The sequence below is a fragment of the Dasypus novemcinctus genome, chromosome X, assembly GCF_030445035.2.
Source record: "Dasypus novemcinctus isolate mDasNov1 chromosome X, mDasNov1.1.hap2, whole genome shotgun sequence".
Taxonomy (NCBI): domain Eukaryota; kingdom Metazoa; phylum Chordata; class Mammalia; order Cingulata; family Dasypodidae; genus Dasypus; species Dasypus novemcinctus.
The window spans coordinates 135,835,226-135,851,301 of NC_080704.1; the positions used below are offsets into that span (position 1 = coordinate 135,835,226).

The window sequence follows — 16,076 nt, forward strand, 5'->3', positions numbered from 1 at the left end:
TTAAGTTAGTCTCACAATTTACTCCTCACAGTCCTGGTTAAAAGTGTGTCCTCTGGACATTCCTGAAGTGGGTGAGCAGGTCTTACATTATACAGCCACTGTAGAATTCCAATCTCTCTAAGCCTTTGGATCCTTCATCTATAATACACCAGGGCATTTTTGGCATTTCTACCACAGGCATTGTCAGTCATCTTTTGGCCCATGTTTCTGACAGCCACCAAAACAAACTGAGAACAAAATGAGAATTTAGTTTCTGATGTCATTCTGTATCTCATACAATGAGTCTGTGGGTCTCTTTTCAGAGACCTCATGTCTGCACTTTCAGGAAATAAGATTTTCTTTCAGGGCACATGTAGAAACTTTCACATTCTTCATGCAGTGCTTAAGTTGCAATTTTGAAGCCTTTAGCTCATCCCTTTCTTTATAACTGTATCCAGCATATTTAGAAATAACCAGCCAGCATCATTAAACCTTTTAACTCCAAAAAACTATGTTAAGCGAAGCAGATTTGGCTCAATGAATAGAGCATCTGCCTACCACATGGGAGATCCAGGGTTCAAACCCAGGGCCTCCTGACCCATGTGATGAGATGGCCCATGCACAGTGCTGATGCACACAAGGAGTGCCAGGCCACGCAGGGGTGTCCCCCGCATAGGGAAGCCCCACATGCAAGGAGTTTGCCCCGGAAGGAGAGCCACCCAGCATGAAAAAAACTGCAGCCTGCCCAGGAATGGTGCCACAAACACGGATAGCTGACACAGCAAGATGATGCAACAAAAAGAGACACAGATTCCCAGTGCCACTGACAAGAATGCAGGTGGACACAGAAGAATACACAGTGAATGGATGCAGAGAGCAGACACTGGGGGGGGGGGGGGGAGGTGGGCAGGAAAGGGGAGAGAAATAATTTTTTTTTAAGTTTTAAGAAATAAATATAAATTTTTAAAAAATTCTGTTAAGGTGTCAAAAACACCCTCACCTAGGTGCCACACAGGAGTCTGGGAGAATCTGGGGGTGTGGAAGGCTGTGTCCACTTGGGCAGTGCCAGGGGGCAGGTGCCCAGGACCCCGAGTCCTGGATCCTTACCTCACCTAACCTGATGGCTGGCAGGAACATTGGGGACCCCACGGAGCACCCTCCCACACTCAGAACCCCTCCCCACACCTGTTCTATTTCTGAGTCCACAAAATTTCCTCCATCCAGATTCTGAGATTGCAACTGAGAAGGAACTATACATTGTAAGCCAGAAAAACTCAGAATTAATATATAGATTCTCAAAGGGTAATCAACAGGCAGCCTGGTTGCAGAAGGATTTGGACTATTTCAGTAAATTAGAAGGGCACCTGGGAAATTCTGTTGGGCAGAGTTTGAAGAGATGCCCTCCCTTCCCAAAATGAAAAAGTAGCTAACACATGTGTGAAAATCTCTTGAATAAAGAATCCAGGAGTGTGGTACATTTGATAGAAATCTGAATCTAAACCTAACTGTTGCTAGACCTCAATGAAATAAAATAGGGGAGAATCTTTAAATGTGATACATGCAACAAAATCTTCAAAAATAATTCAGACCTAAGTAGACATCAGAGAAGTTATACAGGGGTAAAGTTTGTGAATGAGGTCAGTGTGGGAAAAGCTTTAGTCACAGTTCAAGTCTCATTCTGCACCATCACGTTCTCACTGGAAATAAACCATTCAAATGTAATGAATGTGGGGAAAACTTTTGGGTTCAATTCCCAACTCCTTCTCAATCAAATAATTCATACTGGAGAAAAAGTTTTTAGGCTTTTCCCATCATATAATTCACACAGAATAGAAACTTTACAAATGTGATTAATGTAGAAAAGCACTCAGTCAGAGTCCTCAGTTAACACAACATCAGAGAATTCATACTGGAAAGAGACCCCATGAATGTACTCAATGTGGGAAGGCCTCCATTGAAGTTTAAGCCTTATCCACCATCAGAGAATTCACCCTGGAGAGAATTCCCACAAATGTGTGGAAAGACCTTCAGTCAAAGCTCAAGCCTCTTTCTCCATCATAGGATTCATATACTGGAGAGAAATCCTATGTATGTAATGAACACAGGAGAGCCTTTCACTATAACTCTCACCTTCCTAAACACCTAAGGAGTCAGACTGGAGAAAAAACCTGTTTGTAAGGACTGCAACAAAGCCTTTAGTTGGAGTACAGCTCTTGTTCAGCATCAAAAGGTTCACAATGGAGGGAGCTCTATCACATTCCCCAATGGGACAGCAACAATCCCCCAAGTGCAATGGCAAAGACCAAAAAAGAAGGATGGTCCAACAATGAGCCCTTGAAACTAATGACTATGCTTGTGAACCTGTGTGCCTGAAATAAGAACTAGACCTAGAGCTGTAGGGTGCCTAAGAGTTACCTCCTGAGAGCCTCCATGTTGCTCAAATGTGGCCACTCTCTAAGCCAAACTCAGCATATAAATGCATTGCCTTCCCTCCAGCATGGGACATGACTCCTGGGGATAAGCCTCCCTGGCACCAAGGAATTACTACCAAGTACCAGCTGATTATGTAACTAGAAAATAACCTTGAATAAAAGGGTCAACTCAGAAAGAGGAGGGGCAAGATGGCATCTGAGTAAGTACACCATCATCATCTCTCTTACAAAAGACCAGCTGTGTGGTGATGGAGTCCTGCCAGAGCAGGCTGTTTTGGGAAGCTGCAGGGCAGGAGGTGTCTGGACATCAGTCTGGCAAGACTGAAGCGGAATTGGTGCTTGCTCAAGGTAGAACTGATGGTTTCTAACACTGAACGTGGAAGCCATGGGAAGGTAAATCCCTCCAACCCTAGAGCTAAGAGCTGCGGCATTCACTGAGAACTGCCAGTTGTGGAGCAGAGTTTCCAAGCCTCATGTTCCCGAAACACGTGAACCCCAAACCTGTGTCCCCTGAACCCCCACAGACCATGTTTCACAGACTAAATACCCTGAGTCCACATTCTCCCAGGCCTGTTTCCTGAGCCCAGCACTCCCGGGAACCCAGCATTGACCTACCCCTCAGGACACGGACTAACTCTGGGAGTGGGAGAGTTTTAGGTGGGAGGTGCAGAGGGACAAAGGAGTGCAGGTTCAATTTTCTGGTCCCCCCTTTTATTGAGTTTGGAGGAGATATTAGCTAACTTGGGGAGAGCCTAGGAATAGAGAAGAGGCAAATCTGGTGAGAGAACCCAATTTACCTAAACACCCTGGGATAGGAAACTTGGTCTGGGAGAAGGTGGAGTCAGAAAATTAACCAGCCCCCTTGTAGCACACCTAAGAGAGAGGGACAGTAGGACATGCTTTACAGGCTTCCAATAGCATATTTAGGGTTCCTGGCAAGGGGTGGGTGCTCTCTCAAGAAATTAAGAGTCATTATTTTTTCAGGTGAGCTGGTTCACCAGGGACCCATTTGAATTTCCTACAGGAGCCCTCTTGCAGCCTTCCTGCTTCCTTGGGAGAGAAGGAAGTGAGGAAGGGAGAAAGGGGGAAGGTCAGACTCCTAAGCAGTTTATTCAATTGCAAAGAGGATTCTTTGCCTGAGGCCTTGTCTGGTCTTTGTTGTTGGTGTGTTTTCTTGTTTTGTCTTCCATTTCCACCCCCCCCCACTGCCCTTTTTTTTCTTTTTCTTTTTTCTCCCCTCTCAGCTTCTTTTTCTTCTCTTTCTTTCTCCTTTTTATTCCCTTTTTTCTTTTTTTATATTAGTGCTGCAAGCAACATATCTTATTTACTGTGCTTCCTCATCCTCAATTTTCTCTTTTCTGTGTGTACTGATTTTGGCTGCCAATATTATCCCTTTTTCTTTACATCATTCTCTCCTCCATCATTTATAGTTTCTCTTATATTCCACCTCTCTGCTTAGCCCCCAATATTTCTGTATTTTCTCTAATACCTCTAATCTGTTTTCTATCATTTAGTCATTCTTTATGCTATTGTCCTCTCTTATTTTTCCCACTCTCCTGACCACACCGACCTTTTAATTCATAGTATATTCCTCCCCATATTCAGTTTAATATCTCATTATAGGTACACCACTTTTTTACAGGTATAATTATTCACAGGTTCCATGAGTTCTATATCCATTCTCCTAGATCTCACATGGTTCTTCTGCTAACATTCACTATCAATACTACTATTATATTTTTCTTTTCTTACCCTTTTGCTTTCTCTGGACCTAATATTTTCTTTCAAGGGAACTTAGCGAACAACAAGGAAATAGAATAAGAAGAAAAAAGTGACAAAGAGAAGACTTACAATGAACACAAAACAACAACTAATTAATCCCCAAGGCTAGAATAAGAAAATAATCAACAGAATAAACCCAAAAAGATAAAATGATGACCAGACAGCAACAAAAAACTACAGACCATACCAATAATTAGGAAAACATGACCCAGTACAATGAACAAACTAAAAACCATGAAGAGAACTGGAACACCGAACAAGTAATTAAAGCCATCAAAATGTGTATCATGGACCAATGCAATTAAGTGAAGGAAAAGATTAAGTATATTAAGAAAACCCTTGGAGAGCATACAGAAGAAATTGTGATCAAGCACAAAAAGATCACAGAGATGATGGGGATCAATAGCACAATCCAAGAAATCAAAAATACACTCTCAACAAATAACAGCATATTTGAAGAGGCAGAGAAAAGAATTAGTGATGTGGAACACAGTATATCTGAAATCAGATAGTAGAATTAATCGATAAAAAGACAGAAAAAATACAGCAGGGACTTAGGGACCTGAATGACAATGCAAAATGCACATATGCATTATAGGCATCGCAGAAGGAGAAGAGAAGGGAAAGGGGACAGAATGGGTGTGGGAGGAAATAATGGCTGAAAACTTCCCAAACCTACTGAGGGAGATGGATGTACATGTCAGGAAGCACAACGGACCCCAAATACCATAAATCCCAACAGGCCTAGCCCAAGACATATATTGTCAAATTCTCCAATGCTCAAGAAAAAGAGAAAATACTAAAAGAAGCAAGAGAAAAGAGAACCATCACATACGAGGGAGGCTCCATAAGATTAAGTGCTGATCTCTCATCTGAAACCATGGAGGAAAGAAGGCAGTGGTATGACATAGTCAAGGTACTAAAAGAAAAGAATTTCCAACCAAGAATACTCTATCCAGCAAAGCTGGCATTCAAAAATGATGGAGAGTTCAAAATATTCACAGATAAACAGAAACTAAGAGAGTATGCCAACAAGAAACCTGCCCTTCAAGAAATACTAAAGGGAGTTCTGCAGGAGAAAAGAAACAAACAGGAGAGACAGAGTTGGAGGAGAGTGTAAGAACAACTAAAACCACAAAAAGAGAAAAAAAACCAAACAGCATAAGACAAACAAAAACCCAAAAAAAATATGGCTAATAAAAGTAATTCTTTGAAAGTAATAATACTAAATGTCAATGGATTAAACTCACCTGTTAAGAGACACAGATTGGAAGATTAGATAAGGAAATATGACCCATCTATATGCTGTCTACCAGAAACCCATCTTAGACCCAGGTATTTAAGGAGGTTGAAAGTGAATGGCTGGAAAACAATCTTGTAAGCAAACAATAACCAAAAAAGGGCAAGAGTAGCTATATTAATATCAGACAAAATAGACTTTAAATGCAAAACAATTTTGAGAGACAAAGATGGACACTACATATTAGTGAAAGGGATAATCTTTCAAGAAGAATGAACAATCATAAACATTTATACTCCTAACAAGGATGCCTCCAAATACATGAGGCAAACATAGGAAAAACTAAGTGAAAGAATAGATGCCTCTACAATTATAGTGGAAGACTTTAATAGACCACTATCAACTCTGGACAGAACATTTCAAAGGAGAATCAATAAAGAAACAGAAACTTTGAACAGTATATTAGAAGAGCTGGACCTAATAGACATATACTGAATATTACACCCAAATACAGTAGGATATACATACATCTTTCTCAAGTGCACATGGATCATTCTCCAAGATAGACAATATACTAGGCCACAAAGAAAGGCTCAATGAATTCAGAAAGATCGAAATCATATGAAATAATTTCTCCAACCACAGTGTACTGAAACTGGAAATCTGTAAGGGCCAGAGGCCCAGATTTCACACCAAGATATGGAAATTAAACAACACACTCTTAGAAAAACAATGGTCAAGGAGGAAATCTCAAAAGAAATTAACAACTACCTTGAAAATAATGAAAATGATAAAACAACATACCAAAACTTCTGGGATGCAGCAAAAGCAATATTGAGAGGGAAATTTATATCCATAAATTCATACATCAAAAAAGAAGAAAGAGCCAAAATTGAAGAACTAACTGCAAACTTGGAGGAAATAGTAAAAAATAACAAAGTAACCCTAACGGAAGGAGAAAGAAAGAAATAACAAAGGAAAGAACAGAAATAAAAGAAATAGAAAATGAGAAAGCACTTGAAAAGATAAATAAAACCAAGAGCTGATTCTTTGGGAAGATCAATAAAATTGACAAACCCTTAGCTAGACTAACAAAGAAAAAAAGAGAGAAGATGCAAATACATGCAATAAGAAATGAGAAAGAAGACATCACCAGTGACCCCATAGAAATAAAGACTATCATAGAAGGATATTTTGAAAAACTACATAGCAACAAGAAGGACAATTTAGAGGAAATGGACAAATTCATAGAAACACATAAGCAGCCTCTATTGAGGAAAGAAGAAATTGATGATCTCAACAAACCAATCACTAGTAAAGAGATAGAATCAGTCATTAAAAACCTCATAACTGGGAAGAGCCCTGCGTCAGACGGCTTCACAGGTGAATTCTATAAAATATTCCAGAAAGAATTAATGCCAGTCTTGCAGGAAATCTTCCAAAAATTTGAAACAGAAGGAACATTGCCTAACTCATTTTTTTTTCCTTCTGACAATTTTCTTTTATTTTTAAAGAAGGTATAGGTTACATGAAATTTACATCAAATATATAGGGGGGAAGTGGACTTGGCCCAGTGGATAGGGCATCCATCTACCACATGGGAGGTCCACGGTTCAAACCTCAGGCCTCCCTGACCCATGTGGAGCTGGCCCATGTGCAGTGCTGATGCACGCAAGGAGTGCCATGCCATGCAAGCAGTGCCACGCTGTGCATAGGGTAGCCCCATGTGCAAGGAGTGCCACCCAGCATGAAAGAAAGTGCAGCCTGCCCAGGAATGGCACCATACACATGGAAAGTTGGCACAACAAGATGATGCAACAAAAAGAAACACAGATTCCCATGTTGCTGACAACAACAGAAGCAGACAAAAAGAAGAACATGCAGCAAATGGACACAGAGAACAGACAACTGGGGTGGGTGGGTGGGCAGGGGGGTGGGAAGGGGAGAGAAATAAATAAAATAAATCTTAAAAAGTAAATATATAAGGGATTCCCATATACCCCACCCCATTTCTCTATCACAATTTCCCCTATTAATAACATATTTCATTACTGTGGTACATTTGTTACAATTGATGAATAAATATTGAAACATCACTACTAAGCATCGTCTATAGTTTACATTATGGTTTGCTAACTCATTTTATGATGCCAACATTACCCTAGTACCAAAGCCGAACAAAGACACCACAAGAAAGGAAAATTACAGACCAATTTCTCTAATGAACCTAGATGCAAAAATCCTCAACAAAATACTAATCATATTCAACAACACAAAAGCGAATTATACACCACGACCAAGTGGGATTCATTCTGCGTATGCAAGGATGGTTCAACATAAGAAAATCAATCAATGTAATAAACCACATAAACAGATTGAAGAGAAAAATCACATGAACATATCTACAGATGCAGAAAAGGCATTTGATAAGCAACCTTTCCTGATAAAAACACTGCAAAATCGGAATACAAGGAAATGTTCTGAACATAATAAAGGGTATATATGAAAAACTCACAGTCAACATCATTTACACTGGTGAAATCCCAAAATCTTTCCCTCTAAGATCAGGAAGAAGACAAGGATGCCCATTATCACGCCTTCTATTTAAAATTGTCTTAGAAGTACTTGCTCAATCACTGAGACAAGAACCAGATATAAAAGGCATCCAAATTGGAAAGGAAGAAGTCAAAATTTCATTATTTGCAGATGACATGATCCTATTCATAGAAAACCCAGAGAAGTCTACAACAAAGCTTCTATAACTCATAAATGATTTCAGTACAGTCACAGGTTATAAGATAAATGCACAAAAATCAGTAGCATTTCTGTACAGCAATAATGAGCAATCCAAGGAGGAAATCAAGAAACAAATAAGATTTATAATAGTCAATAAAAAAATCAAATACCTAGGAATAAATTTAACTAAAGATGTAAAAAACATATACATAGAACTCTACACAACACTTCAAGGAAATCAAAGAAGATTTGAATAAATGGAAGAATATTCCCTGTTCATGGATAGGAAGACTAAATATTAAGATGCCTATCCTACCAAAACTGATCACACATTCAATGCAATCCCAATAAAAATGAACACAGCATTCTTTAAAGAACTAGGAAAAGTAGCTATGAAATTTATTTGGAAAGGAAAGAGGCCCCGAATAGCCAAGACATATTGAAAAAGAAAAATGAAATTGGAGGTATCACACTACCTGACTTCAAAACATACTACAAAGCTACAGTAGTAAAAACAGCATGGTATTGGCACAAGGATAGACACACTGACCAATGGAACTGAATTGAGAGTTCTGATATAGATCCTCATATATATGGTCATATAATATTTAATAAGGCCACCAAACACTCTCAACTGGGAGAGAATGGCCTATTCAACAAATGGTGCCTGGAGAACTGGATATCCATATGTAAAAGAATGAAAGAGGATTACCAACTCACACCTTACACAAAAATCAATTCAAGATGGATCAAAGACCTAAATATAAGAGCTAAGACCATAAAGATTTTGTAAAGCAATGTAGGAAACCATCTACAGGACCTTGTAATAGGAAATGGCTTCATGAACTTCACACCAAAAGCACGAGCAGCAAAAGAACAAATAGACAAATGGAACTTCCTCAAAATTAAAGCTTTCTGCACCTCAAAGGAGTTTGTCACAAAAGAGAAAAGAGAACTTACACGATGGGAGAAAATATTTGGTAACTATATATCTGATAGCAGACTTACATCCTGCATATATATAGAAGTCCTATATCTTGAAAATAAAAAGACAAACAACCCTTTAAAAATGGGAAAAAGATTTAAACAGACACTTCTCCAAAGGAGAAACACAAATGACTAAAAACCACATGAAAAAAATGCTCCAAATCTCTAGCTATTAGGGAAATGCAAATCAAAACTACAATGAGATACCATCTTATTCTTATAAGACTGGAAGCTATGAAAAAAACATAGACTACAAGTGCTGGAGAGGATGTGGAGGAATGGGAACACTCACCCACTGCTTGTGAGAATGCAGAAGGATCCAGTCATTTTGGAGGACAATTTGGCGGTTTCTCAAAAAACTAGCTATAGATTTGTCATATGACCCAGCAATTTCACTGCTGGGTATATACCCAGTAGAACTGAAAACAAGGACACAAACCGATATATGCACACCAATGTTCATAACAGCATTGTTCACTATTGCCAAAAGTTGGAATCAACCCAAATGCCCATCAACAGATGAACGGATAAATGAAATGTGGTATATACATACACTTTAAGAATGAATACACTCAGCTTTAAGAATGAATACACTACAAACACATGTGATAATATGGATGAATCTTGACAACCTTATGTTGAGTGAAGCAACCCAGACATTGAAGCAAAATACTACATGACCTCTCTGAAATGAAATAAGTAAACCAAGCTGCCTCGGAGAGCTAGAGACTGGATGATAGGCCTAAAGGAATTTGGGGGGTAGAGAAAGGTTGCGAGCTGACACCTACCTAGGTGAAATCTATGATAAGCTGGAGGTAAGTATTTGTACAGGAAAGAGATAAAATGGGGGCATAATGATACCTTTGGGTGGGGCTTTGCAGGCTTGAGGGAGGCTAGGGATGGGAAGATGAGTAATATGGCCCAAGAAATTGGGGGGAGGGTGGGGGAACATATGAACATAGGAGATTGTCAGGTATGTGGTTGAGAGCATAATGTTGAGAAAACATTCAAAAATGTAATAAGGAAGATGATCTGTTTAAGATGCTTAAAGGGAAGAATCTGACATAGGACAGGCTTCTAGGGATTGTGTGAGTGCTCATTTTGTCATAGTGGGTTATATCATTGGATGGAGACCCATTCAGTGAGAGTGAAGGTATACCCACCTCCTAGGGTGGACTGATGTTCTCAAATAGAGGGAATTGTATCTCTCAAGAGAAATGGTGGCTTCCAATGCATTAGGGCAGTCGAGCATATCAAGCCCTCAACATTGTTGCAAATATCTCTGAACATGGCCCTTCAAGCAATGAAGAGTGATTGTCACTGTGGGCCCTGAGGGGAGAAGGAAAGAGGTATTGAATAGGTGGAATCAGTGTAACTGTGGGGTAATGGAAGTGTTCCACAAGATTATGCAAGGATGGATATAAGACATGTTAAATTGCACCAAAAATGGATAGTGGCTCCTAGGTTAAAATGTACATCATAATGTAAAACATAAGATAACTAAAAATTTAGAAAATTGTATAATCTAAAATATAAACCACAATGTAAACTCAAGTGTAACCTTGTTTGAAAGCTATTGTCTCCATATCTGTGCATGCAGTTGCAGTAAATATAGTATGAACATGTAAAAAGATTATTGCTGTGGAAGGGACAAATTGTCTGATGTTCAATATGCGGGAGTACCGTATATTGTATATATGAATTACTGTGGTCTAAAACTTTTGTGAAGACAAGCTTAATAATTAGAAAAAAATAAAATAAAAGGAAGGTTGTAGACACTGAGGAAGAGATGGAGAAAGTTGCCTTGCCAATGTGCATACATGGCAACACTTACTGCAGTGATGGAAGGCAAAACATCGAAAACAAAGCTTTTTCTTTTCTTAATTTTTTGATACCCCAATTTATGTTTACTTTAATTTTTCTAAATTAGTATGTGTTCTATATCTAACCTTTAAACCCATCACTATATTCCATTTTACTATTAATGGAACCCGGCAATATATTAGGCTTCCTTTTCAGGAAGGTTGTGGACCACAGAGGAGTTCGACAGTGGCAGGGGAGGTGTGGCGTGTTATTGGTGGGGGGTGCATGGTTGCGAGGGAGTTCTCCAGGGCATGTATGCGGGGTGCATAAAAATGTTTGGATATTTTCATAGTAGTTACAGTTGGGAACAATGGCTGGGGGACAGCTGAGTTCCTGGCCAGGGGAGCTCTGTCTCATTCCCTAATGGAACAGAACAATCCCCCGAGTGCAATGGCTAAGACCAATAAGGAAGAATTGTCCAACAATGAGCCCTTGATATTAATGACTATGCTTGTGGGCCTGTGTGCCTGAAATAAGAACAAGGCCTAGAGCTGCAGGGTGCCTAAGAGTTACCTCCTGAAGCCTCCATGTTGCTCAAATGTGGCCACTCTCTAAGCCAAACTCAGCATGAAATGCATTACCTTCCCCTGCAGTGTGGGACATGACTCCTGGAGATGAGCCTCCCTGGCACTGAGGGGCCACTACCAAGTACCATCTGATGATGTGGCTGGAGAATGACCTTGAATAAAAGGGTCAACTCTGACCAGCAGAATATCTCAGCCTACATGTAATATCAGGAGTTAAAAATGCTTTTTGACCCTGAATAAAAGGGTGAAATGGAAAGGACAAATGAGTTTTTATGGCTATGAGTCTCCATAAAAGAGCAGGGAGGTCATCACAGGGGTTGCCCTTACGCACACCTCAGCAGAGTCCCAGAGATAGCTAAAGTAGATACAACTCTAGGTATTGCTTCTTCTGTGGGCTACAGAGACCAACAGGTTCTATGGTCATGGCAGATGGACTTCAGTGCCATGTCAATTGGCCCTACCTTGGAGTTTGTGTTCCGGAGTGTGATGGAGTTCGACTCAGATGTGATCTTTGTTCACAAGCCTCTCCTGTTACTTTTACCAGACCTGTGGTTGGTGCTGGGTTTTAGTGTATAACCAGGGGACCTGAATCTCTGGACTGACCATGTGATAGCCAGGCCCTGAGCTTCAACAGACTTACAATTCCTACCTTCTGATTTATTGGACTTACCCCAGCCAGCTAACATGGAGGTGAAGAAGGTCAACCACCACATCAGGGAGCCAAGAGTGCCTACAACTGCAAGCAGGAGAATTACATCCATCATCCAAGTGGAATCTAAGCACCCTCTTGACATAGAGGTGGAGTAGACATAACCATCCCAGGCTCCACAGGATGGAGGACTAGAGTATGGATTAGAGTGGACTTACTGATATTCTATTCTGGAACTATTGTGATTAGTAATGGAAGTAAATGTAGCATTGATGTGGAAAAAGTGGCCACGGTAGCTGTGGAGGTTGGGGAATGGGAAGAAGTGATGTGATGTGGGGGCATTTTCGGGACTTGGAGTTGTCCTGTGTGGTACTGCAGGGACAGTTAATGGACATTGTATGTCCTGCCATGACCCACTGGGTGGACTGTGGGAGAGTGTGGGCTATGATGTGGACCATTGACCATGTGTTGCAGCAGTGCTCAGAGATGTATTCACCAAGTGCAATGAATGTCCCATGATGATGGAGGAGGTTGTTGTTATGGGAGGAGTGGGGTGAGGGGGGTGGGGGATATGTGGGGACCCCATATTTTTTAAATGTAACATTAAAAAATAATGACAAATAAAAAGTTTTACACTGTAGAGAAACTCTATCAATGCATTGAATGTTGGAAAGCCTTCCGTCAGCGCTCAAAACTCTCCATACACCAGAGTTCACACTGGTGAGAAACCCTATGAATGCGTTGATGGTGGGCAATCCTTCATTCAGAAGTCAACCGTCACTCAGTATGACAGAATTCATACTGAAGAGAACCCTCATGAAAGCAAAAAAAATAAAAATGTGGTCCAGTCTTTGTTGATGGCTCCAGGCTTATGCTATATGGACAAATTCAGACTGGAGAAAAATGTTATGTGTGTGATGAACATGGTAAAGCCTTCAGCTACAGCACAAACCTTGTTCTACATTGTACAGTTCACAATGGAAAGAAATCCTTTGGATGTTATGAATGTGGGAAAACTTTCAGGTCCACCTCAAAACTCACTAAAGATCAGAAATTCATGCTGAGGAGAAACCTTATAAATATCATGAAGGTGCAAAAGCTTTCAATTGGGGTTTAACCCTTATTTAGCCTCAGGTAACATGTACCAGTGAAAATTCTTATTATTCTGTATGTAGGAAAGCCTCCAGCCATAGCTCATAACTCATACTAATTAGCAAAGCCTTTTTGTAGAAAAAAACCCTTTAAATGATGAATATGAAAGATACTTTATTCATTATCAAAAAGATTATCCAAGAAAGGCATTTTTAATGGGATACATGTGGGAAAGAATTCAGCCATTGCTCTTTATTATTATATAGGTAATTGATGACATAATGACAGGTAAATAAGAAAGTTTAGCTATTACTAGAAAGGCAAAACAGGTATCCTAACGATGACTAATTTTAAATCTGAAAGTAAATGTGAGAGAATTCATTCTAGAAAATAAGGTTTCTGCCAAGGTTATTGTGTTCAGAAGATAAGCAGTGTGACACCATATTTAGGTGCTCATAATGAGCAAGTGTATTGCATAAAAATCTAGCTTCTCAGTACTGTGCCTACTCTGCCTGATATATTTCCAGTCTCACCTTTCTCCTCTAGCTAAACCCAGACCTGTTTCTGAGATTATCCAGCTGCAGTCCTACACATGACAGTCATTCCTGCCTTAAGGTGTGATGCAGGGAACTTTGGTCCATTGAGCAGGGTCTATACCATCTAGGTGGTATGTCCCATCTCCCTCACCAACCCAGAGAATAACTGCAGGTAGGAATCCCTCTCTTGGAGCCCCACTGTTTTTTGTTTGTAAATATAAAGTTGTTTGTTTAGGTCTAAGTGGCTCCAACATTTAGCAGAGGTGACTCGGGACAAAAAAGCAGGGAGATATCAAGTAGTTCTACTTCTGAAAATTGTAATTGCTCATAAGATTTATTTAAAGCCAGGTTTATTGAGGTATGATTTATATACAATAATTTTTTTCTTTTTAGTATTCAGTATTGAGGCTGTTTACCTCTCTCTTTTTTAATTTGTACTGAGCTTTGACAAATGCATAAATCATGTAGCCACCACCACAATCAAGATATAGAATATTTTCATATCACCCCAAAATTCCCTAGTGCCCCTGTATTTAGCCCCACCCCAGCCCTTGGAAACCACTGGTTTGTTTTCTGTCTATTCTGTTTACCATTTCCAGAATGTCACATAAATGGAATTATAGTGTGTAACCTTTTCAATCTGGCTTTTTCAGTTAATGTAATGCATTGGAGATTCATTATGTTGCTGCATTTATCATAGTCCATCCCTTTTCATTGCTGAGGAGTATTCCATAGTGTGGATGGATCAGGTTTATCCATTTACCCACTGAAAGACATTGAGATTGTTTCAATTTTAGGACAACTATGAATAAACCTGCTATAAATACTTAAAAAAAACACTCACCCTGAGCCTTACCTCTTATAAGGATATGCATAGCTGTATCCAGTGGTGATATTTTGCATATCTCTATTGCACCATGGTCTCACACCATGGACTATCAGTGTCATTTTTTTAAGTAGGTACCAGGGATTGAACCTGGGACCTTGTACATGCAAAGCAAGTGCTCAACCACTGAGCTACATCTGCTCCCCTATCAGTGTTGTCTTGATTATTGGAAACAGAGTCATTAGTGCCTTTGAATCTAATTAGAATAGAGAACCAGTTGCAAAATCCCCAGAACCAATTCAGAAATCTCATTTTTAAGATTCTGTTTCTCAAGAAACTCTCCCACTATGAAACTGTATTAATCAGGGTTCTCTTGGGAAACAGAACTGACAGGAGATATTTGTAAATATTATGAGTTTATAAAATTATCTAACCCAACTGTGGGGATGCACAAGTCCAAATTCTGTAGGAAAATCTCCAAGCTGGGAACTTAAATGAAGATCTTCTATGAATTCTCCAGGAGATGCTGGCTGGCTGAAGTAGAGATGGAAAGTCTCTTCTATGACTCCTGAAATAATCACTTCATTTAAGGTGTTCAAATGATTGGATGAGACTTCTTTCATTGCTGAAGGCAACCTCCTCAGTTGATTGTAGATGTAATCAGCCATAGAGGCAATCAGCTTAAGGATGATTTAAATCCACAAAATGTCCTCACAGTAACAATTAGGCCAGTGCTTGCTTGACCAAACAACTGGGCATCACTACCTAGCCAAATTGACACATGAACCTAACCATCACAGAGATCAACCTGAAAATCCAAATTTAGCCTCATTTACTCAGGATCCCTGGTGGAGAAATCATTTCTGAATTAGCCTATGAGCCATCTACAATTTATCAGTTGGTTGGGTTCCAAAATTTATTTGTAAGTCAATTGTTCTGAAACTCAGAACATATTTTTTCATTAGAACAAAGGGTGGTTAGGGTCTCAAACCAGCTCACAAAAGCCTATGAATTGTATATTGACTTCAAACATGTGATTACTGGTATTCAACTGTATTCGGGATCCTGAGAGTAATAAGCTGAATTACAGGGGAGAAGAGGAATAGACTCTCCTTCTCCATTCCTGTTGCAGAGCAATTTAGAGAAAAATTTCCCCAAAGTCCAAGCTTAGGTGCAGCATCCTCTTCTCCTAATCCTCCTCTCCCTATGTCTTTAACCTCTTCCAAACCTCTCAACACTAACACAAACCTTAGTTTTGAGTGTGTTAAGGAAGAGGACAGCAGGCTGAGCAGCAGGTTTTAGGGACCAAGCTATGATGATTTGTATATAAGACATGGACACTCACCCTTGATAAGGCCTGTTCATGGAACTTGGGTGAAGAGGTGGGATTAGGTATAAAGGGCAAGAAAAAAGTACTATTATAAAAC

The 16,076-nt window shown here is 39.7% G+C and overlaps 1 pseudogene; it reads left to right on the forward strand.

Annotated features, from left to right (window-relative positions):
* Positions 1-4,396: 4,396 nt before the first annotated feature.
* The window catches only part of LOC101434515 (tyrosine-protein kinase Fer pseudogene), a 33,826-nt pseudogene continuing 22,146 nt past the window's right edge, over positions 4,397-16,076 (forward strand).